The sequence below is a fragment of the Choloepus didactylus genome, chromosome 5 (genome assembly GCF_015220235.1).
Source record: "Choloepus didactylus isolate mChoDid1 chromosome 5, mChoDid1.pri, whole genome shotgun sequence".
In the NCBI taxonomy this organism is placed as follows: Eukaryota; Metazoa; Chordata; class Mammalia; order Pilosa; family Megalonychidae; genus Choloepus; species Choloepus didactylus.
This window is the reverse complement of record NC_051311.1, coordinates 52,642,076-52,666,546: the sequence shown is the minus strand read 5'-3', so window position 1 is coordinate 52,666,546 and position 24,471 is coordinate 52,642,076. Positions and strand designations below refer to the sequence as shown.

At 38.7% G+C, this 24,471-nt stretch overlaps 1 pseudogene; it reads right to left on the bottom strand.

The window, feature by feature from the left end:
- LOC119535298 overlaps nt 1-24,471 on the bottom strand; it is a 91,227-nt pseudogene that overhangs the window by 52,596 nt on the left and 14,160 nt on the right.

Here is a 24,471-nt window from a genome sequence, read left to right as displayed (position 1 = left end):
CGGTATTATGTAGCAAAATATAGGAACGTATGTTTCATCCCAGAATTGTTTAACCAGGGACAGGAAAGTATATTTGGTCCCAGAATTTTTTAACTTGGTGTACCAGTTTGTATATATTATGTCCCCCAGAAAAAGCCATGCTCTTTGATGCAGTCTTGTGGGGGCAGACATATTAGTGTTGATAAGTTGGAACCTTTGGATTAGGTTGTTTCCATGGAGATGTGCCCCACCCAACTGTGAGTGACACCTTTGATTAAGGTGTGACCACTGATTGAATGTTTCCATGAAGATGCAGCCTCACCCATTCAGCCTGGGCCTTGATTAGCTCACTGGAGTCTTATAAAGGGGCTCACAAACAGAAGGACCTCAGAGCTGCAGTTGAGGGACACATTTTGAAGATGGCCGTTGAAAGCTAACACTGACACTTCGGAGAACACCATTTTGAAACGGCACTTGGGAGGAAGCAGACGCCACCCATGTGCCTTCCCAGTTAACAGAGGCTTTCTGGATGCCAATGGCTTTTCTCCAGCAAAGGTACCCTATTGTTGATGCCTTACCTTGGACACTTAATGGCCTTAAGACTATAACTTTGCAACCCAATAAAACCCCTTTATAAAAGCCAATCCATTTCTGATATTTTGCTTAATGGCAACATTAGCAAACCGGAATACTTGAGGAAAGGAAAGTATGCCTGCTCCCAGGACTGTTTAGCAAAGGGACAAAGAGATAGCTTGGTTTCAGTTCTCAAAAACCTTAAATATTCCTGATTTTGTAGGATCCTAGAATAGAGATTACACACTCTCTGCCCAGGTTTTATCTTAGTAATATAAGGTGAGACAATGTGCCTTGTTTTGGTATTCTTTCTGATGATATAATTCAAGAATTATAATTTTTAAAAAAATGAATAAACGAATATTTACCAGGCTCAACACTGTAATGTATACTTTCCATTATTTTAGTGAAAATAGATGGGAAAGAAAAGCTTACCTCCCATTATATAATCCCAGTGAGCTTAATAAAACAAAAATGTATTTCTCATTAGTGCTACACATCCCTTGAGGGTTGGTGGAGCTTTGCTCTATGTCATTAATCTCCTAACTCCTAACTGCTGATAGAGCAGTCATTACCTGAAATAACACCAATCCTGTACAAAAAATGAAAAGAAAGCTCTTGAGGGTCTTACATGAGCAATTACATGCCATTTCTGCTCACAACTCATTTGCCAGAACTAGTCACCTGGTCCCACACAATCACAAGGAGCCAGTAAGTAGAATTCTACTATATGTCTGAAGGGAGGCAGGGTAGAAACAGCACATATAGTAAATAGCACTACTGACTAACAAATAATACCTTATACTCATCAAATATTTAATTCACTCTTCTTCCTACCCCCAAAACACATTCACCACTTCCCCAAGGAGACAACCCAAAAGTTTCATCCAATCACATCATCAAGCTCAAAGTCCCAAGATCTCATGATAGACTCTATATCTGGAAATGATATGTGCATTCTCTACATCATGTTCAGATGTAGCTTCTACTCCTCCAAAGACTTAATGTATTAGTCAGCTTTTACTGCATTAATACAAACCTTTCCTAGACTCAGCAGCCTAAAACAATAAACATTTCTTTTTCACTCAGGTTTGATTCAGCTCTGCTCCATGTGTCTCCACATTTTCTTGACACAAGAGACATACTTGTGCCATAATGGTCTGCAGGAGCATAGCAGCACAAACCAAACTGCAAAAGAACATTCAAGGCCTATGTGTACATCATATATATTCATATTCCATTGGCCAAAGCAAGTCATATGGCTATGTCCAAAGTCATTGGGACGGGAAAATATACGCCACCACAAGGGGGAGGTAGAGAAGAGTACATATTTGATGAACAATAATCTGACCCATCACACCTATAAATTACAAGTACAAACTATCTGTCCCTTTTATATCCAATATACCATGATGGAATATATACAGGGTATAAACAAACTACTACCATTTGAAAAGGAAAAAAGTGGGAGATACATAGCCATGACTGAGCCACAGCAACTTAAAAATCAGGAGAATATTCCTTTATTAAGCCCCAGTTCTATTCACTGAGAAGACTCCAGCCCATGGTTTTCTATGGCTCTTGGTTCTATTCTCTGGAATTCCCTTCCTTTTCTTTTTAGCTCCTCAGCTGTGTTTGAAGAAAGCACTGGAGAATACACCTTCCTTGGGGACTGAGTAGTTTTCTTAGGCTGTTTCCTGATGATAAAAGGTAGGGGATCCATGAGTGATTTTACATCTTCAACAGTCATTATCTCCTTTATTCCAGGCTGGTAGTTCTTTGAGCACCTACTCTAGTCAGCTTCTTATCAATTTGATTCCAGTCAGCTGAAAGTATCAATAACCCCATCCACAGTTTACTTCTAGATATGCTTATACATTTTCTATATTCCTTGGCTTTCTTGCCCCATAATTCTGATGGGCTTAATTCTGGGGCTCAGGTGGGAGAACCACACCCTTTGTATCCTCCTGGCCCCACCCCAAGGCTAACAGGATTTACGTGTTGTCACCTTAATCCATTAAAAGGTTTTAACAATGGGCGTGATGATCATACTCTTGATTTAATCCTTGAGAGGATGAATTCTTATCAGTCTTTGTCATGCAAAAGTTTTCTGCATTTAATCCTGTTCATAGGTGAAGGGTGAAACACAATTGATTCTACCAACCCTGCAAATTCCCAAATTTCTGGACTTCCTATTCCCTTTTGTTTTGGAGGAACATTTGACCATCACAGAAGGCTTACGTGCCAATCATTTAGGTTAGAAATCATTTAGGATTTGGAGGATGCAGTGTCCTGATTATGTAGCTTGACTCTGGAAGATCTATTTATCTGCTTCTCCTTAGATTGGGGAGAGAGGGCAGGGAGAGGCAGTGAAGACACTTTTACCCTTGTATTTTCAGATAGAAAGAAGAAACCTCACCTAAGAAGGTTGAGAAACAAGTACAGGTAACTTCTGATTATGGCTAAATATTAAGTAAAAAATGCTCTTTTGAAAAATTGTTGTGACTCATGTCTGCCTCCTTGAATTCTGAATCTTTTACTAGCTATTATATAAAAGGAACCAATTAATTAATTACTGATTGGCAAAGACAGTGGAATCAATATATTCTTTGGTCCAAAATTTATTTTCAACAAAGATTACAGGGAAGAAACATCAGGCTCAAGAAATAGCAACATTTAATGCCAAGGTGGTAATGAATGAGATTGGAGAAGGTAATGTTAACAGTGGTTTGATCAGAATAGAAGACGCTATGGAAAATAAAAGAGAAGGCTACATAAGTGAGACCAATTACCAAGGACCATCACCAATGTTTTCCTTTCTTTCCGTATAAATACCATTTTACTCCATACTCCGAAACCTCTTGTTTTTTAATCAATGCATTTGCCCCCAATCTCTGCTTATTTCAGTCTCTGTTAATATTTTTAGAGCATTGTGTTCCTCGAATGTCACTGTCATTCTATGAATCTACAGTTGTAATCTACTGTTTATCATATCAGATTCTTTAGCATCTGTGATACATTTGAATTTTCCAGCTTAGTTAAGGCATTAATACTCACATGTACATTCTGAAAGTGGAAAGTACAAAGAAAAATTATCCCTAATAATATTGTTTCTATAGAAACAATTCTTGCACAAGTCATTTCATTTCTCTAAACTTCAATTTTTTTAATCTGTAAAATGCAAACAACAACAGTTTCATTTTCTTTTTTCTGGGGATTAAATACATGAAAAACATTTAGCAGAGTGCCAGGCATATAGTATCTGCACAATGAAAGTTCACTATTTGCAATGTATTTAAAAACTTAGACACTTTATTCCCAAATAACTTCTGTTTAAATATTTAGAAGACAAACTGCAAACAAGCCTTAAATTCTTAAAACAAAATTACCTAAGTACCTAATAATTGTTTTCTTAACTAATCTTTTACTGCTTAGTCTAATGATACTTGTTTAGGCCCAAGGGAAAAACATACTTTGATCCCCTCTCTTTGATTCCAGAAAGTGAGGTCTATAGGCAGCTAGGAGTTAAAAGTTCCTCTTGAACTGTAGATTCCAGTAGTTAAACAGGAACCCAGTAAGTGATTGTGCTTCGCCTCAGGTGGCCCCTCTACAATCAATGCTCTACAATCACTGCTCTGCACATTTTCCTTCTCTTTGCACTTAAACACTTCTAGCACCACATGGCCCACTGGCCCCAAATCACACTTTAAAGTAGCCGTTTTAAAACTGCTCTCCTTATAGCCAAGCAGAAGGAGAGTGTATTAAAAATGGGGAAATCACAACCATACCAAGGCTAGGTCTATAATGTATGATTGTCCTCTTTCGATCCTGAGAATGTTGTCCTAGCAACCAGCTTTACTAACTTGTTCATTTCTCCTTCTTAAAGTCTTTGAAGTGAGTCCCTCCTCCCTCCCAGCCTTTGAAGTTATTCTGAATAGAATACTAAAGATTATCTATTAACTGCCCTAGCAGGTTTCTGAACACCCCAGAAAAACCTGGAACTTTTTCTTGAGCCATATGGCAGCTTGTGATTGCAGTAACCAGCTAACAAACTGACTAATATTTATTGAACATTTCCTGTATTCTGAGCACTTTGCGAGGCTTTACAAATATCAGAATGAAACACAACCTCTAATCTCCACAGTTTCAATCTAGTGCTGCCTAATCTTCTAACCCGCGATATGCAGTACAATCGCCAATGACCACACATGGTGATTGAGCATTTAAGATGAGAAATGCTCACTGGATTTCAAAGACTTAACACCAGAAAAAGAAAAAGGTAAAATATCTCATCAATGAATTTTATCTTGGATATATGTTGAAACAATGTTCTTAATATAGTGGGTTAGATAAAATACATTATTAATTTTGGGGGGCTTTTTTTTTTTTTTTGCTTTTTTTAGAGCAACTACTAGAAAATTTTAATTAAATTATATACATGGTTCACACTATATTTCTGTTGGATAATGTGACTAGAAACATGTACATCAAAATTATCTGAACAGCTTGTTAAAATGCAGATTCCAGGTCCCATCCCACATTTATTGAATCAGAAGGTCTAGGTAGTGGGGTTCAGAAATAAGAATTTTCAACAAATGTCCTAGGTGACTTTTATGAATGTAAAAGTGGTCTCTTAACTAGTAAACCAGGAGCCAAGAGTTTTTCCTATGCCCAATAAAATTACTTTCACTGATTAGGCAGAGGTCAAGAAAGAGTAAATAGAAGTTAAGGGAATTTTCCTCCAGTGAGTCCAAACTGGGCTGCCACTATCCTTGCTAAGGGGGAGGAGGGGCACTCAATCTGTAGCTGGGCACCCCACTGCACTATCACTCTCACATACTTTATTTGATGGTATTACAAACAGGGTAAGCACTTAAACAGAAGAAGAGAACAATAAGGGCATAGTCTTAGACTATCTTAACCACCCAATTTTACAACTTTATGGTTCATTCTGACAATAGAACTGAGGCCATAACTCCAGCCTTCTTATCTTGGGCTTTCTGTGTCTATGCATCTAACAACAGCAATCAACATTTCTCCCACAAATAGTGATCAGAGAGTCCACCGTGTTTCAGAAACTGTGTGAAATGCTGACTGTGGCAGAGACTGACACGGGGTTGACTTGACTATCTGCTCTCATCTTTTTCTTAATAATAGATTTTCAACTGGCCACACAGCCATCCAGAACATAAAAAAGAATTCTACATTTTTCATTGTCTTTTCACGTAAATGTGGGAATATGACTGAGTCCTAATTATGGGGTTTAAATGGAAGTATTGCATGGTATCTCCTGTTCCTTAAAAGATAGCTGGAATTTCTCCTTTGCCCATTCTTCCCCCCTTCCTCTACCCTGCTGCTCAGAGTATGACTGGATGGATGGGGCACCATATTTGACCATAGTTCAGAGCCCCCTCCTTGATACAGTGGGATGGAAAGCTGGAAGTAGGCTGGGACCCAGAGTATTTTGTGAAGTAGAGCCACCATACCAGCTTTGCTCTGCCTCCCTTTGGACTTTCCTGTGAGAAAAAATAAATTTATATCTTGTCTAAGCCAATGTAATTTAGGTATTTTCTGTTATCTGCAGCTGAAACAAATCCTAAATGAACTGATTATATAAAGTACAAAAAGATACTGGCCTTTGAATTCAATGCCCTTCAAGTTGGAAAACAATGAATTCTCCATGTTCATGCCTGGATTTCAGCTTGTAACTCTGGTCTAGAATATATTGCAGCTCTTCTTTGGAGCTATCCTATCCTATAGTATGCTTCTAATTTTGTAACCTAATCATAATTAGAGAAATTGCTCAGCCTTTTCTATTAATGTTGTATCACACCTCTCCCAAGTCTATCCTTCTAAACCAAATATTAAAGCTTCTCATTATAGACCATCTGTCAATTGCTCCTTATATTTCCTGTAGCTTAAAACTATTTTTGTAGCTATGTTATTACATGCAAAAAAAAAGTGTCTGTGAAGCTTACGTGGCACTTTTGTGAATTATAAGTGTGACCCTATTTATCTTATTTGTCACTTTTTTCACTTGTGTTCAAGTTTATTTGATATGAATATAATGTCCTTTCCATTTTTTTAATGTGTTCCTTGATTTTTTTTAACCTGTGAGCCCGTTTGGATGTATTATGTCCCCCAAAACACCATGTTCTTTAATGAAATCTTCTTGGAGCAGATGTATTAGTGTTGATTAGGTTGGAATCCTTTGATTGTTTCCATGGAAATGTGACTCAATCAACTGTGGGTGAAATGTTTCAATGAATTATTTCCATGGAGATATGGACCCTGTCCATTCAGGGTGGGTCTTGATTTAATCACTGGAGTCCTATAAAAGAACTCATAAACAGAAGGACCTCAGAGCAGCTGAGAGTGACATTTTGGAGAGCAGCTCAGAGAGACCTTTTGGAGATGGCCACTGAAAGCAGACTTTTGCTGAAACTTGGGAGATGCTAGCCCAGAGTTTGCTCCAGAGAAGCTAAAAGAGGACAAATGCCCCAAGAGCAACATTTTTCAGAACACACAGGAGCTGAGAGAGGAGCTGGGACACAACCTGGGATCATCAGACACCAGCCATGTGCCTTCCCAGCTAACAGAGGTTTTCCAGACACAATTGGCCTTCCTTTGGTGAAGGTATACTCATGTTGATGCCTTAATTTGGACATTTTCATGGCCTTCAGACTAAATTTGTACCCAAATAAACTCCCTTTATAAAAGCCAATCAATTTCTGGTATTTTGCATAATGGCAGCATTAGCAAACCCAAACAACCTAGCATATAGTTGACCCTTTGTGCTGGATATTTTCTGTTTCTTTTCCAGATCTACTCTCCCCTTTTCTACACCCTGATCCAGGAGACTGACCAATATGCACTGACCAGTGGGGAGGATGGACAGGAAATGAATAAATATAGAGAGAGGTCAGAGCACTTACCCTCTGCCTCCCTCCCTTCAATGTCACTAAGAACTTGGTTGAAGCTCTCAGGTCCACCAGATGTGTTCTCCACATCTCTTTGTCTCTAGGCTCTGGAAACCACTCCCTCCCTTTGCCCATTTAGACCTAGGGGAGGTAACATTTCCCTGCAGTTACCATCCCCAGGGTGTTGTGGTATCACCTTTGCAAATAGTCCATCTATAAATCCTTCTCAAATTATCCTAATTTGAGTGTGCCATCTGTTTCCTCCTGAGACTCTGGCTGATAGACTAATTGCTGACAGGAGTGACCCCAGAAAACATAGTCTCAAAATAGACTTCTAGATTTAGTTGCTAATATATATATAAGGAACACATGTAACCTCCTGGCTGGGATATTGGGCAGGGTCAGGACTAGGACAAGAAGAGTGGGGCATGCAGGGAGCAAAATTTGAGAAGGAGAGTGAATGTCTCCCTAAATTTTGCACAGTAGGCTCCTCACTCGCTTCACCTTAGTCTTTTACCCTAGTCCTATCCCTGGTGTGGGAAAGAGTAGAGAATGGCAGAAATAGAATCCAAGCAATGCATGGCATGTGGTGGTGTCAAAATGACTCAAATTGTCACCAGTGGTAGCATGGAATGAGTCCAAGTGAAGGGAATGTCATTGGGAGATCTAGTGGCTTAGGTACTTGGTCATTATGGCAGCAATTACGAACATAAAGAGTGAAGTCATCTGGTATCTTTAGATAGTCATAGACAGACTTCACAGGGAAAAGAGAAATGAAAAGCTATGAATAACCAGCTATGAACACATATAGAGAACTAGACAGCCTTCATGACAGCTATTGAGGAGTCTCTCCTCTTCTTCACAGTTCACCTACTGCCTAGGGCCAAGCTCAGGGTTTGATGGTTAGAGTTGCAGTTGCAATGCCAGACTTTTACTCTTAAGGACAGGGCACTGATGGGGAAGGAGTGAAATCCATGGGATAGGGACTACTGAGCAGACATGGATGAAACTGGAGAACTCTGAGTCTCAGAATTATCCCGATCCTCTTACCAGGGACACGATCCTTCGCTAGTTTTGAAGGAAACAAGCCCTCTTCTGCTTAAAAGTCTTCCAATGTTGCTTTCAAACAAACCAACCATATAAAAATGCTATTTTTATTGAATCTTCATAATAAAAATAATTCATGTTCTTAACCGCTGCCTTATACTTCCATCCATTTTCTGGACCGGTATGCACTGAAGTTTTGCTCCAGTTCATTGTATCTATATATATATAACATATATATGTTATAGGATGTATAATATTTTCATTGATTCAACAAATATTTAGTGGGCATATACTAGGTCCTTAGGATAAAAGAGTAAGATCTGTGAAAATCCCTGCTGTTATCCATCTCACATTTCTTTAAAAAAAGATAACATTTGTATTCTATTTTATAGTTACTTAGACTAAGTTCAATGGATAACAGAATTAATTACACACAGACTCCCATTTCTATCATGGTTTCCACATTCATGGATAGTTTATTTCTTATTCATCTCACTGTTGATTGGATTATGTCATTAAGTTGTGTGTTTTTTTGTTTTGTTTTGTTTTTGTTTTTTTGTCTGGTTGAGTTTTTGTTGTTTGTTGCTTTAGGAAAAGTCGGGGGAAATCTCTCCTGAGAGTTTGCCCTCATCTGGGAAGATCTTCCTTTTTCTTAGACATATAAATAACTATTGAGCAGGAGAGAATTCTTTGTTTGTTGCTCACTATTTTTATGGCCCTGGCTGCATGTAGACTTTTTTTCTTTATCCTTAAATTCAATTGAGAAGATAATTAGAAAGAACAAAGAGATAAGGAAAAAATTTCACCACACTGGTCCAGGGAAGAATTTCTATCTTTCTTAATTCCCTTCTAGGAAGAAATTAGCATTCCTGATAAAATATTTAAGTAATTCTGATAAACTTTAATGGGATTAAGATCTCTGAGAAATTAGGTACCCTCCCAATCAGCTGACTATCAATGGATATTCTAATTGATCTTTAACAAGGCGCTCTTTTTTCACCCTTATCTTAACCATTTTCTTTTCTTATAGTCTCCCTCCCAAGGTGTAGCTTGTTTTTATTTAAGCCACTATATTTAGGTCACTTTCTTTAGGTCACAAGACAAATGAAAGAAAAATTTTGATACTCATAACTAAAATATCTGAAAAAAATAACAAAAACAAACCAAAAGAAAGCCAAAAATAAGAATAAAATAAATAATTGGTGAAAATCCAAAAAGCCAAACTTTTTTAAAACAGTAAAATTAGTCAATCCAAGAGCTTATACATTGGAGGAGAAAAAGAAAATATAAAACTTCATTTCTTCAGAATTCCTTAATTAAAATAGAACTTGTCCAGAAAGCAATGCATATCAAGAGCCTCAAATGTAATTTTTCACCAAAAATTCCAGTGCTAGAAATCTACCCTGAGAAAATAAAGAGGTGTCAAAAAAGATTGATATACAAGAATATACATTAGTATACAATTGAAACTGAGTATTGAGAATTAACAAATAACTGACAGCTTGATGTATGTTAGCCTTTTTAAGTAGCTGGAGGCAAATATTGGTATATTAGCCTTTTGAAGTAGAGTCAAATATCTGTAACTGTTATAACTCACTTGTTTCTTTGATGCTGATGTTATATTTTGTAACTGCTTACCTTGTAATTGGACAGTCACATGTTAACTCATGATTGGCCTGTTTGTATCCCCTTATTTTATCCCCTTATTTTATCATACATGCCTCAGCCAGACCTTTTCAGTTCTTAAACTTACCCTCAACTGGCCAGTTTTGTTTAGCTTAGTCTCTTTACTTGTTATCTCATGTTAACTAAGTATGTTACCACCAATTAGCTCAGTCTCCTTACTTATTATCTTACATGGATTGAACTATTTACAACTCTACTGTAACCCATAACAATATGTATTACCCCAGCCAGACTTTGTCAGTTCCCAATGGCCTGTATTGTTTGGCTTAGACCCTTTACTTGTCATCTTACGTTAATTAAGCAATTTACGACCTGGTTGTACCTGTAACCCGATGCTTACCCCAGCTGGCTTTTGTCAATCCCCAAGAGCAGCCCCTGTGGCCCATGCTTACACACTTCCCACTGAACAAATCAATCAATATCTCCCAACACCCCAACATCACTATCTCCATCTCCCTTTGTTTGAAGTTCATAAAAAACTCCAAAATTCCCCAATTCAGGGGGGACAGTTATTAACTTCCTGTTCTCCCTGCCTTGTGCAACTGCAGAAAAGGCTCATTCTCTCTTTGAAATCCTGGTGTCTCACGATAGATTACTGAGCGCTTCGGGCAGCTTACCCACGTCTTGTCTGGCAACACTATTTGTAATAAGACTGACAATTTGGAAGCAACAAAAATGTTCCACGGGAGTAGAATTCAATTATTCACCCAATATATTTCTTTAGCATCTACTGCTTGTTGGGAAATGCTAGGTATGGAGATGTTCAAGTAAATTAGGGTAAACGCATATGCTGGGATATTAAGCAGCCATTGAAACTCATTTTTTACATTGTTGGTGGGAAAATAACTTAGTCCAACTCTTTTGGAGACTAATTTACCAATATGTATTAAAAATAGATAAACTTAGATAAAAATAGATAAACAGTAGACGGTTGTTTAATGGCTGCAGAAAATGTTACATTGTTAAGATAGAAAAAGGAGGTCACAGATGAATGCTCTCAACCATCTTATACATAGATAAACTTACTCTCCCCACATTCTTCAGCCACACAGGAGTCTACTAATTAATTGAATGCACCACAGTCTCTTAGAACTTTGCAAATGCTGCTAATTTGATTGTTTCCCATCTCACAGGCTCTGTTTCTTCTGGTTAACTCCAATCTTCCAGACCCAGTTATTTTTTATTTTTAAGAAACCTTCCCTGACCCTTTACACATTTGGGTTGAAAGGTCCTTCCTAACACCCTTTATTTCTCCTATCCTGTGTATCTGTCTATTGTCCTTAAGAAATAATAAGATCAAGTGCTAACCATATATGGAGGAGTGACTGGAGTATGTGCTGGATGCTCTGCTAAGTATTTGGCATGAATTATTTTATTTACCCTTCAAACATTCCCTTCTTAGTAGTACTGATGTTCTTCGCATTTAATAGATGAGGAAACTGAAGTTGGGCTGGGTTAAGTAAGTTTTTCAAGGTCACACAGCCAGCAGAAGCAGAACCACAACTCAAATCCAATTCTGTCAAATTCTATACATCTATTCTCTAGACTTGCATGCCAGAAAAAAACATATTACCATGGAGGTGAACAACTTCTGGAATATCAGCATAAGGACCTCCGTAGACCCTCTCCCCAATGAAACAACCATAATTGGTGAAAATTATTTAAAAAAAAAATTTTAAATCTCTGGACATACAGCAAATGAAGAAACATTTACTCAGGAAAACCTACAAAATCTCAATAAGAACAGCAAGACTCTGAGATGTTTGAGGTACAACCTGACCTCTCCAACTTGCTCAGCATGCTGGCAAGTATAGACAAGTTCCCATCCCTTCCAGCTACCAGTCTAAGGCTACTGTGCCTCTCCAGAAGGGGAAGACCACCCGAACTTCTCACCCACCCCAGTTCTGTGTTACAGAAATTGTTTACAAGCAGAGAGGCTGGAGGCCGCTTTCTCCAGAGGCTGAGAAGTCAGGCAACTTCTTCTACCCAGACCTCACTAATAAGGTGAAAACCCTACCCTATGTGTGCCATGATGAAAACACTGGAGCCCTGATAACTCTCACCCCAGTCTGCTCATAGGTCAGATATTCCACTCAAAAAGCAGGGGTGCCACTAGGATAGAAGCCACTGTTTCCACCTCCAGCTCTGAAGCAGTGATGCAGAGATTTTACCCAGGGAGAGAAGTGGGCTGTAAGAAGAGAGAGCTCTGAACTGACATAATTTGGAACAGAATGTGCGGAATTTCAGATCTAATAGCACTGTAGAAAACTATGGAAATTTTGTGATAAACAGTTAAGAAGATAAATTTTGTGATAAGCAGCTAATAAGAGCAACAAGCCTAACTTAGAGCAGCTAGAAGTTTAGCAAGGAGAACAAGAGAAAGAGTCAGCTAAGAAGAGAAGAGGCCTCTGGGATCAGAACAAGCCCCAAAGACTGGTCTTGATGACTACCCCCATAAAGGGGCCCAAATTTAATTTGAACAGATGGTGGAGCAATTTATGCCCCCAGGGTATTTTCAGAAACAAGAGATATCAGCTGACAATTAGTGGGTGCTAACAGCTGGGTTTGACACCAGTAGAGGAAGACAACTAACAAAGAGAGCTGGGGAAAACACAGTCAAAGAGAGCCCTGCTAAAACCACTGTAATCCCAGTGTGACTATGTGCATACCCAAGGCTGCACCCTTTGAGGAGTGACAAAGAGGCATCACATGGCAGAGGAACTAGACTTCACTGAACTAGTCCAACCAAGTCACAAGCCAACAACAACAAGGTGCAAGTATGGGGAGATGGTCATTAGTATCCAGAGTTGCCAAAATATATTAACTAAAATGTCCAGTTTTCAAGAGGAAATTATAAAACATTCAAAGAAACAGGCAAGTGTGACCCATATGGATGGGAAAAATGGAAAAAGCAGGAAGCAAAAATGGTCTGTAAGAGAGCACAAATGTCAGACAAAGACTTCAGATATAAATATTTGGGATGTTATAAATGTGTTCAAAGAACTCAAGGAAACAATGTTTAAAGAAGTAAACAAAGATATGATTATGTCTCATTAAATAGGTAATATCAATAATGAGATAGAAATTATAAAAAGGAACCAAATGGAAATTCTGGAGTTTAAAAGTATAACTAAAATGAAAAATTAACTAGAGGAGATCAACAATAGATTTCAACTAGTTGCTTTAGGATTTACAATATACATGCCTATAAAAATCTATTTTAGATTTTTACTTGTTTAAATTAAAATAAAACCACAACAGAAATTAAAATCTACTTTGAGATGAAAGAAAATAAAGACAAAGCATATCAAAACTTATGATATGCAGCAAACCAGTGCTTAGAGGGAAATTTATAGTTGTAAGTGCTTATTTAAGAAAGATGATCTCAAAACAATAATCTAATTTTCCACCTAAGACACTGGAGAAATGAAGAGCAATCTAAATCTAAAGCAAGATCAGGAAGTGAACAATAAGGATTAGACTGGAAATTAATGAAATAGAGGAGTAAAGCAATAGAGAAAATCAACAAAACCAATAGCTTGTTCTGTGAAAAGATTTTGAAAATTGACAAACCTTAGCTACACTGACCAAAAAAAAAAAAAGAGAGATGGTTCAAATTACAAAATTTAGGAATGAAAAAAGGGCACTACTATAGACCTTACAGAAACAAAAAGAATCATAAGGTAATCATATGAACAACTGTATACCAAAGAAATTAGATGACCAAGATGAAATGGACATATTTCTAGAAAAATGCAAACTACCGAAACTGACTTAAGAAGAAATAGAAAATCTGAATAGATCTATAAGTAAAAGCAAAACCCACATGATCATCTCAATAGATGCAGAGAAAGCATTTGGCAAAATCCAACACCTTTCATGATAAAAACTCTCAACAAATTTGGAATCAAAAGGAACTACCTCAGTCCACAGCTAATGTCATTCTTAATGTTGAAAGAGTGTATACTTTCCCCATAATATCAGAAACAAAACAAGAATGTCTGCTCTTACCACTTCAATTCAACTTTGCATAGAAGGGTCTAGCCTGGGAAATTAGGCAAGAAAATAAACAAAAGGCATACAGATTGGAAAGGAAGAAATAAAACTATCTCTATCTGCAGATGACATGATTTCATATCTTTAAAAATCCTATGAAATCCACCAAAAACAAGTAGAACTTATAAATAAGTTCAACAGAGTTTCAGAGTATGAGATCAATATACTACAAGTAATTATATTTCATACACTAGCAATGAAAAATGCAAAAATGAAATTAATAAAACAATTCATTTATAATAGCATTGCAAATAACAGAATACTTAGAAATAATTTTTTTGTTTTTTTCCTTTTTTTATTTCATTTTTATTGAGATATATTCACATACCATGCAGTCATATAAAGCATACATTCAGCTGTTCACAGTACCATTATATAGTTGTGTGTTCATCACCAAAATTAATTTTTGAACATTTTCATTACCACACAAACATTTCCTTTCACATCCCCCTTTTAGTCAGGAAGATGTTCTCTATCCCATGGTGCCGGGTCTAGATTCCTCCCCAGGAGTCATATTCCATGTTGCCGGGGAGATTTACTCCCCTGGGTGTCAGATCCCATGTAGGGGGGAGGGCAGTGAGTTCACCTGCCAAGTTGGCTTAGCTAGAGAGACAGGGCTACATCTGAGCAACAAAGAGACATTCGGGAGGAGGCTCTTAGGCACAATTATAGGCAGACCTAACCTCTCCTTTGCAGCAACAGCCTTGCCAAGGGCAAGTCCCATGGTAGAGGGCTCAGCCCATCAAACCACCAGTCCCCTATGTCTTTGAGCACATCAGCAACTATCAAGATGGGGAAGCCCAACACCCCTGCATTCTCCACCAGCTACTTAGGAATAAATTTAACAAAAATGTGTAAAACTTGTATTCATGAAACTACAAATGACCATTGAAAGAAATTAAAGAACAGCTAAATAAATGGAAAGATATATCATGGTCATGGATCAGAGGAATTACTAATGTTAAGATGACAACGTTCCCCAAAATGATCCACAGGTTCAACATAATTCCTTTTTTAAATCCCAGTTGGCTTATTTGAAGAAATTGGCAGGCTGATTCTAAAACCCATAAGGAAATTCAAAGAACCTAGGATAGCCAAAATAATCCTGAAAAAGAAAAACAAATTTGCAGGATTCATCCTCCCTAATTTCAAAACTTACTACAATACTATGGTAATCAAGACAGTGTAGAACTGGCATGACCATGGACATATAGATCAACAGAACATAATTGAGAGTTCAGAAATAAACTCTTACAGTTATGTTCAATTGATTTTCAAGAAGAAGGACAAGAAAATTAAAGAGAGGAAATATAGTCTTTTCAGCAAATGAACACTGCATAGTCACATGCATATTAAAAAGTTAACTCAAAATGGATCATAGACTTGGAGAGTGACGTCATCAACATGGTGATGTAAAACAGCCCCTAAAAAGCCTCCCCAAAGATTTAGCAAACAAAAATACAAATCCCACTTGCTTAGAACTCTGGAGGATGGTAGAGACTGGAGAAGGACTCCACCAATGCTGAATCAAATAAAAAGAAAAATATCAAGTAGGAAAATTCCAACATGGACCCTGGTTGCATTCTCCATCCCCTCACTCACTCCTTGGGAGTTGCAAGAGGCATCATAGCTCAGGTCCCTCTCACCAGAGTCAGAAATTATAAAGCCGCTAACAGCAGCAAGTTAGAATGCCATGCATATCCAGGCACAGGGACCTAAGTACACAGAGAGCCAAGACAGAACACAAGTGGCTGAGGAGTGCTGCAAACAAAATGGTTATCAAGCAGAGGGGTGGAGGTAGACCACAATAGATCTGCTGGCAACAACTGTGCCTTCACTCAATCCAGTTTCAGTTAGCTGGACCACCTAATCACAAAACAGACTTTTCCTAAGTGACCCACCATTCTAGAGTGATCTCATCTGGCTCCCCAGGGAAGAATACCTTAATGGAGAAGAAATCAGATGCAGAAAAGTCTCCCAGAAAAAAAAAGGGGAGTGTTAAACTGAATGGCTGTAAAATAGGATGGGTCTCAGAACTGAAAAGTGTAAAGAAAATGGGGCACTGATTGAGGCAGAGAATTTAAGCAAATCATAGGAGTTGGGGAGAAATTTCTGCACAAAAACAAACAGGACAAATCTATATTACCAGAGAAGAAACACAGAAAGGAAGCTTTCTTCTGGAAGTGAAACAATTGCACAAACAGTGCAATCTTAAAAATTGTACCACATATCCAGGTCAAGAATCACATGAAGAAGAACTGAGAAAATTCAAACAGTTAAACATGTGCTATTGTAAAGGTCTAGGCTAGGTTGGACCAAGTGTCAAAGAATAGCCTCAACACCAAGCCAATAAACAATAAAACCCTAGGCAAGAGGGAGAAATGGACCTTTAGAGTTAACCCATTGAGACAATCAGATGTCTAGACATCAACAAAAAAATCACAAACCATACTAAGAATCAAGTAGAAAAGGCTAGTCAAGGAAACAAATTAAAACTACAGAAGGGACTCAGAAGTTAGAACAACTAATCAAAGATGTTCAAAAAATCTTCTAAATCAATTCAAAGAAATGAAGGAAACTATGGATAAATATCTAAAGGATATTAAGAAGGCAAAGTGTGAGCATAAAGAAGAATTTGTAAGTATAAAAAACACAGCAGAAATTATGGGGATTAAAGGCACAACAATGGAGATTAAAAATACACTAGAGGCATACAACAGCAGATTTGAGCAGATAGAAGAAAGAACTGGTGAGCTAGAGGACTGGACAGTTGAAATTATACAGTCAGAAGAACAGATAAAAAAAAGAATAGAAAAAAAACTGAGCAGTGTCTCAGGATTTGAGTGAGAGAATGAAGTACACAACTGGGGAGCAAGCAGATGCCAGCCATGTGCCTTCAGAGCTAACAGAAGTTTTCGGGATGCCATTGGGCATCCTTTAATGAGGGTACCCTATTGTCAAGGCCTTACCTTGGACACCTTATGGCTTTAAGACTGTAACTCTGTAACCAAATAAACCCCCTTTATAAAAGCCAGTCCATTTCCAGTATTTTGCCTAATGGGCAGCATTAGCAAACTGGAACAGTCAGAATATTGAGTTTCCTTTTCAATATTCTGTATGTTCCTTAAAAATCAGATAAGATAAAAAGACAAGCAGCCAAGGGAAGCAAAATTGGTAACAGAATGACAGGAGCCAAGCATGTCAACTTAGTAGATGAGATACTTGAATGATTTTGCCAGATCAGAGCAAATAACATTTCTATATCTGGGTTTTGTCTGTTTCTTTTTAGAAAAGACTAATGAAATTGTACTCCAGATGGGGTTAATGTCCAGTCTTGATGGCTGGAGGCAATGCTTTCAGCATAATTATCATATCGTGCCACTACTCCTAAAAGATGAAGCCTCTACAATGGCTTCTGTTTGTTGAAGATGAGCTTGAAAACTGGAGGTGTAGTCTGAATAAATATGCCCGTGAGGGCACATCTAATGTGCCATTGCCTGCAACCAAACCAGACATGCACTGTTACTGAGATGTTTGCCCTGGAGAAAAATAAATATATAAAGATAGGCCATTAGTCTTCCTTTGCTGCAGTGCTGAGAAGTAGCACAAAATTAGAATCACTTATATGGAAATTCAAAATTTCCCTTTATATATGCAACTTTCCTGCATATATATAAAGCTGAAAAAATGAACTGATATCTGGCAGGTTGTTTGGGAAATTGCCCCTAAGAGAAAAGTGTCTTTCTAGAATTAGAATATTCTACTACTGATTGATAAAATGTGCTATACACACTCACTGGGGGTTTAAATTGAAACAACTGTATAGCCTTTTGCCTGCTTGCAGCATGGCTAGGTGCAGCCATTAGTCTGAGACATAATAAATCACCATGGCACATCATGTGAAGCATTATGTGGCATATTCTTGATGTACTGAGTATTCTCATTGCTGTGGTAATGAGACACCCCTGAAGTAATCCACAACTGCTTTGCAAAAGCTGGTCTCAGAACCAGTGACTGTTCAAATGAATAGAGCATGATACATGATAACTCTGACTGAAAGGAGCTGCCCCAAACTCAAATGTTGAGGGTTTGGTAGATATTGATACCATGTTAGCTCCCTCTGCTGATGTTGAATCCCAAACAAGAACAGACACCCTTGACATAGGTCTGTTATGAGCACAGAAGAATGGGAAGAAAAGTTGCCAAAGTCAAAAAATCCCAGGAGAAAAAAAGCATAAACAGCCTTGGCAATCAATGGTTGGTAATATTGCAATAGTCAGAATGACTAAATATGTTTGTGAACTACAAAAGAACCATCAGAATTCAATGCAATGTTAAACAAAGTAAAACCACGGACACTTCAGATATGACTAGAGTTCTGTGTGATAAATGTGCCTTATTTAGCCCAACAGACATTTCTGGAGGCTTTCTAAGAATTGATTTCCAGTCCAGGCTCTGCCTTTCATTAGCTTTTGTAATCTTTGACAATGCCAGTGGATTCCTTACCTGTGTAATTAGGTGATTGAATCAGATGGTTTCTGAGCTGTCAGTTCTTTAGTGTCTGCTTTGGTAGCTTAGGAACTGAAATAGCATCTGAAACCTTTTTAAACTCAACTATCTAAATTATGAATTACAAAGCAAGAGATGATATTCTTCAAAAAGCTGATTTTACCACACTTTTGAATTTGAAAATTATAAAGACAACTGTTTAAATGGTTCTACATATACTCCAGAAAGAAACATTTCTTTGGAAAGCACCCAACTTTTTTTATAACTGTGCATATTAATTTATTACCAGAACAAACTACTGGTATGCTAAATAAAGTCAGATAATTTTTTTTTTTTTTTAAAAAGACTAAGCTCCAATTTCTCATCAGGAGTCATGGAGGCAAGAAGTCAGTGGTATGATATATTTAAGGTACTGAAAGAGAAAACCTGCCTGCCAAAAATTCTTTATCCAGGAAAACTGTCCTGAAAAAAATGAGGAAGAGTTTAAAAAATTCACAGATAAACAGAAATTGAGGGAATTCATCAACAAAAGACCTGTGCTACAAGAATTACTAAAGGGAGTTCTGCAGGTTTTAAGGAAAAGACAGAATAGAGTGGCTTGGAGTAGTGTGAAGAAATGAATATCATTGGTAAGGGTAGCTAAAAGGACAAATGCGAAACTCAATAGTATTGTATCCTCAGTATACAACACTACTCTTTAATTCGTACAAGAATCAGAATACAATTGAACAAAGAAAAGGCATATTTCCTGATAACAGACATGCGAAATGTAAAGTGCTAAAATAGGACAAAAACCACATAAAGAGGGAAAACAGAGGGGTATGGGAGCAGAAAGTGTGTATGATATTGAATCTAAGTTGGTATCTTTTCAAATCAGTAGGTTATAGATGCAGGTTGTGTAATATAAACCCTGCACAGGTTGTGTAATATAAACGCTGTTTTTGGGGAACCACAAAAAAAAGTATTTGAAAAATATATGGAAATGAAAAAGGGATCAGTCAGATACATCACAAAAGATCAACTATACAGAAAAGGAGGTTGTGATAAAGGAAAAGAGAGATAATAAAAAGATATGCCATACAAAAAACAAAGAACAAAATGGCTGAAGTAAGTACTGCCTTTACAATAGTAACACTAAATATTGATGGATTAAACTTCCCAATCAAAAGACAGAGATTGGCAGAATGGATAAAAAGCATGATCCAACTATATGTTGTTTACAAGAGACTCACCTTAGATGTAAAGACATAAATAGATTGGAGTGAAAGGATAGAAAAAGGTATCATATACAGAACATTGCACCCCCAAACAGCAGGATATACATTCTTCTCAAGTGCACATGGCTTATTCTCCAGGGTAGACCACATGTGGGGTCACAAACAAATCTCAATAATGTTAAAAAGATTGAAAGTATATAAAGTATCTTCTCTGGTCATTATGGAATGAAGCTAGAAATCAATAACAGGTGGAGAACTGGAAAATTCAGAAATATATGGAAGTTAAATAACACTCTCTTAAACAATCAGGAGGTCAAAGAAGAAGTTGCAAAGGAAATCAGTAAATATCTTGAGGCAAATGAAAATGAGAATACAACATGTCAAAACTTACAGGCTGGCCTCTCACCTTTCTCACCTCTGTCTTTGCAAGAGTGCCCACATGTTCCGCTCATGTGAGTATCTAATAAATTTTCTGCCTGCTTACTCTGTTCTGTGCTGTGTCCTTGAATTCTTTCTTGTGACATGGCCAGGAATCTGGAAGCCAAAATCTGGCAACATATTATGGTGAGCCAGCCAGGAGACTCTTCTCTCCAACCATCTGGATGGGCCAAGGAGGAGAAGGCAAAAAGAGATAAGCAAAAGACCAGGGAACAGGCTCAGCTTACTGCAGTCACTGTTAAAGGCACCCTGCCCCCTTGGAGTCACCCAATTCATGGCTCCAAGCCTCAAAATCCTTGTTTCAACTGTGGGTCAGAAAGTCACCAGCAGAGGAAGTGCCAGAAACCTCAAGACATCCCTGAACCTCAGGACTCACCGGGGCCTTGCCCCAAGCACCACCAACATGTGCAATGGACCCAGGGACTGTACTGTCTCATGAAAAGGGGGGCAGCACAGCCCCTTGAGCCCTGCTCACAGTAAGTGAAGAAGACTGAGGGTGCCCAAGGCCACTTCTGCTCTGCTGACCTCACATCTGACCATCAATCTAGAAGAGCCTTGGGTGACTCTTGACATGTCAGGTGAGATTATTAATTTCTTAAATAATTCTAAAGTTGCTCTCTCCCGACCTGCCACTCTGGACCTACCTCCACTCAGAGTTGCCTAGTTGTGGGAGTTGATGGTGAAGCCAAAACTTAAAGCCTCCACCACCTCTCTCCTTTGTAGGCTTGGTGACATTCTAGTGTACCATCAGTCTTTCATTATCCCTGAATGCCCCACCCCACCCCCTTTTAGAGAGGGATCTTCTTCACTCCCTGAAAGAGAATGAATGCTCACTCGATTGTGGAGAAGAAAAGAATTTATTCATGATCTTGCAAGAACAGGCATGCAACCAAAATTTGGTGGCTGGTGCGCCAAACAATAGAAAGTAGCACAATTTATTCCTGAGCCTGGCATACAGATCTCTCCCCTGTTTCCCCATTAGCTGGGTATTCCAGAGGTTATAGCCTATCTGAGAGGTCTAACTAACCCACGTGAGTCCCATTCCCCACATTTTTACCCATATAAGGAGTTGGCGCCAGTCCTAGGCTTACATCAGCGGACCTTTTCTTCTTCTTAACTATGGGGCCAGTTTGAGCTAGTTTTGCTTAGTTTCCATTTCCCCTATTTCACATTTGCTTTATGTGAAAGCTAAACTTAACCACTTTCTTACAGATTTCCCCCTTTCTTTTAAATTCCTTTTAGTTTTCATATTCTAGTTTCTCAAATTTGCTAAGAGCTTTTTCACATTCTTCATCATAGGGATCTTCCTCTTCGAGAGGGTATAAGTTGCCCTGCCTATATTGTATGGGCATTTGCTTGGTTAGGGCGGTTTTAATGAGTCTCTGAGCTAACCCTCAAGCACATGGGATGATGCAGCATCCAACTGCTTGTGAGTTCCCCAGGTGAAATGATAAGGGAAGTTAAGATGGATAGTGCAACCCCTTCCCACTTTCCAAACCAGCTTTCCAACCATTCTGTGAGTGGGTTGTTAATGCCAGAACTTTCTCCCAATTCTTCAGATAAGGCTGTCAAGCCCTGCAAAGCCTTGGTGACAGTTCCGTCTGGTGCTGTCTCATTGGGGATGAATGTGCAACAACTACCTTTAATCATAACACAGATGCCTCCTTTTTCAGCTTGCATCATGTCTAGGGCCATCCTATTTTCCCATGCCATTTGGCTGTAGCATTCAACTGTCCCGCTATTCCCTTAACTGCATCCCTGGTGTAATTGATAAATCTCTGCTGATTATAATATATATATAATTAATCCAATCCACATTTTTGTTACTGGTGACCCACCAGAATAAGAATGATTTAAACCCTGCAGCTACTTGATTTCTAGCCGTAAATTCATCTGGGATTCCCCAGGGAACTATTATATTATCTAGATAAATTCGTTCATCAAAGGAACCAGGTAAACTTCTTTTCTTTTTTTTCCCCTGGGTTTGTATTTCCTCTTTTTTTTAAATGCTAGGGTGAACAGGATAGCTAATTGAACTAGAGCACAGGTCCCTCCCCACTTTTCAGGTAATGCTGGTTGGAGGATGCCCCTTCTGCAGTACCACCAGAGGTTTGCTCAGGGTATGGTTAAACTGGAGAAACTGCTAGTACTATCCTTACTCACGTTCCACACTTGTGTACACAAGGCCATGATTCCAAGATCCTGGAGCCCTTCTTCCCATCTAGAGAGACAGGCAGAGTGGTTTTCTGGACCAAGGCAAGAAGCTGGTATAGGCTTGGTGTTTTCTTTCTTGACTGGAGGAAAGAGAGAGGACAATGTACAATTTTCACCAGGAGTAGCATTCAGGAAGAGGAGTACCATACACTTAAACTCCTTTTCACGCTTTTTCATGCCTAATGGAAAGGGCATGATTTGAGCAGTGGCTTGGCCTGTTGCACAAGTGTAGCAGTTGCTCCTGTTCAGACTCTGGATTGTATACGTAATCCATTTTACCCAGGCATTTGTATCCCTATATCCTGTCTCTATTTCTATGGTTTGCTTTAAGTCCTCTGCCTTGAGTATCCTGATTATCTTGGGATCATTTTGAATTGGGGAACTGGCCCCCAGCTGGGTTTCCTCTGGCATCACTGAAGAGCTAACTGGGGAGGGTGTTGTTGGGGGTGTGTTTAACATGGAGGGGAGGACCTGTATACAGAACCTCCCCAGAGGATCTTTTCCAGTGACATCTGCCCCCATTCCATATATTCTGTCAGGTGAGGAGTACCTTGCTACCCCACTTGTTACCTTTAGTTATGTTTATTTTGTTTGCCCTTCTAATAGTTATTACCACTGGGTTGCACTGGGGATTTTTATAATTGCCTTTATAAAAGGTTATTTTACAATTTGAACTTCCCCTTTCCTGATCAGTGGTCCACCCCTTGTACTGAGTGGCTCACTATACATGATTCCAGGAGGGGCAAGCAGGACCAGGAGATCATACCAGTTCTGGACATAGATATTATTTTCCCCACTCAGCCACTGCTGATGTTCCAGATTCCCACAGTTTATTACCTGGCAGCTGTCAAACTGTATAATCTGGGACTCCAAGCCTTCAGTTACATTTACTACCAATTTGATGGGGCTCGTTGCATCCCAAGCATGGAACATTATAGCTAGTATAATTATTCTCATTCTTGGACAGAGCTTTAACCCCCTCATCTGTCAGTTTCCCAAGGCACTAAACAAAGTGTTTGGGGTGACAGCCTGTCTTCTATGAATTATGTTTAAGTAGAGGGATATCTTTTTGCAAAGTTCATTGACCAGGGCCACTATTAATTATAGTAGAATTAGAAAGATACAGGGTTCAACCCACCCCACCCCATTTCCCAATATGCCCTCCCAACTATTGTCTTTTCAGAGTGATTTTTACGGGATCCAAGGTTGGACTTATTTTTTAGGATTTGGACAGAGTTGCTGGGTACTTATCGTCTGGTTCAGGAACTGGTCCCTTTACTCGGGTGTAATGAGTCCAGCTTCTTTCTGCTGTTTGGACTGCAGATTCAGTTGTTAACAAAACTTAATAGGGTCCTTCCCAGGCCAGTTGCAATTTGAACCCCTTCCACGACTTGATCAGGACTCAACTGCTGTGCCAGTGTTGATGGACAGCAAAGTCAAGAGGCAGGGTCTGGGCTAGCAAACGGCAATGCCTGAGGGAGGACAAAGTAGAAGACAAAGCCAATATATAATTATTAAGGAAGAGATCCTTCAAATCTCGGGAAGGGAGTTCTCCAGTCCTCCTGGGAAAAGGCAAGCCAAAGATGATTTCATAAGGGGAAATTCCCAGTTCTCTTCTAGGGGCAGCCCTAATCCTCAATAGGGCTATGGGTAAGCACTTGATCCAGGGTAACTTTGTTTCTAAGACCAACTTAGAAAGATGCTTCTGTAAGGTTTGATTTATTCTCTCTACTCTCCCTGAGGATGGTGAATGCCAGGGTGTATGGAAATCCCATGTGATACCCAGGCTTTGCATAACATTTTGTAACACATGGGAGGAAAAGTGGCTATCA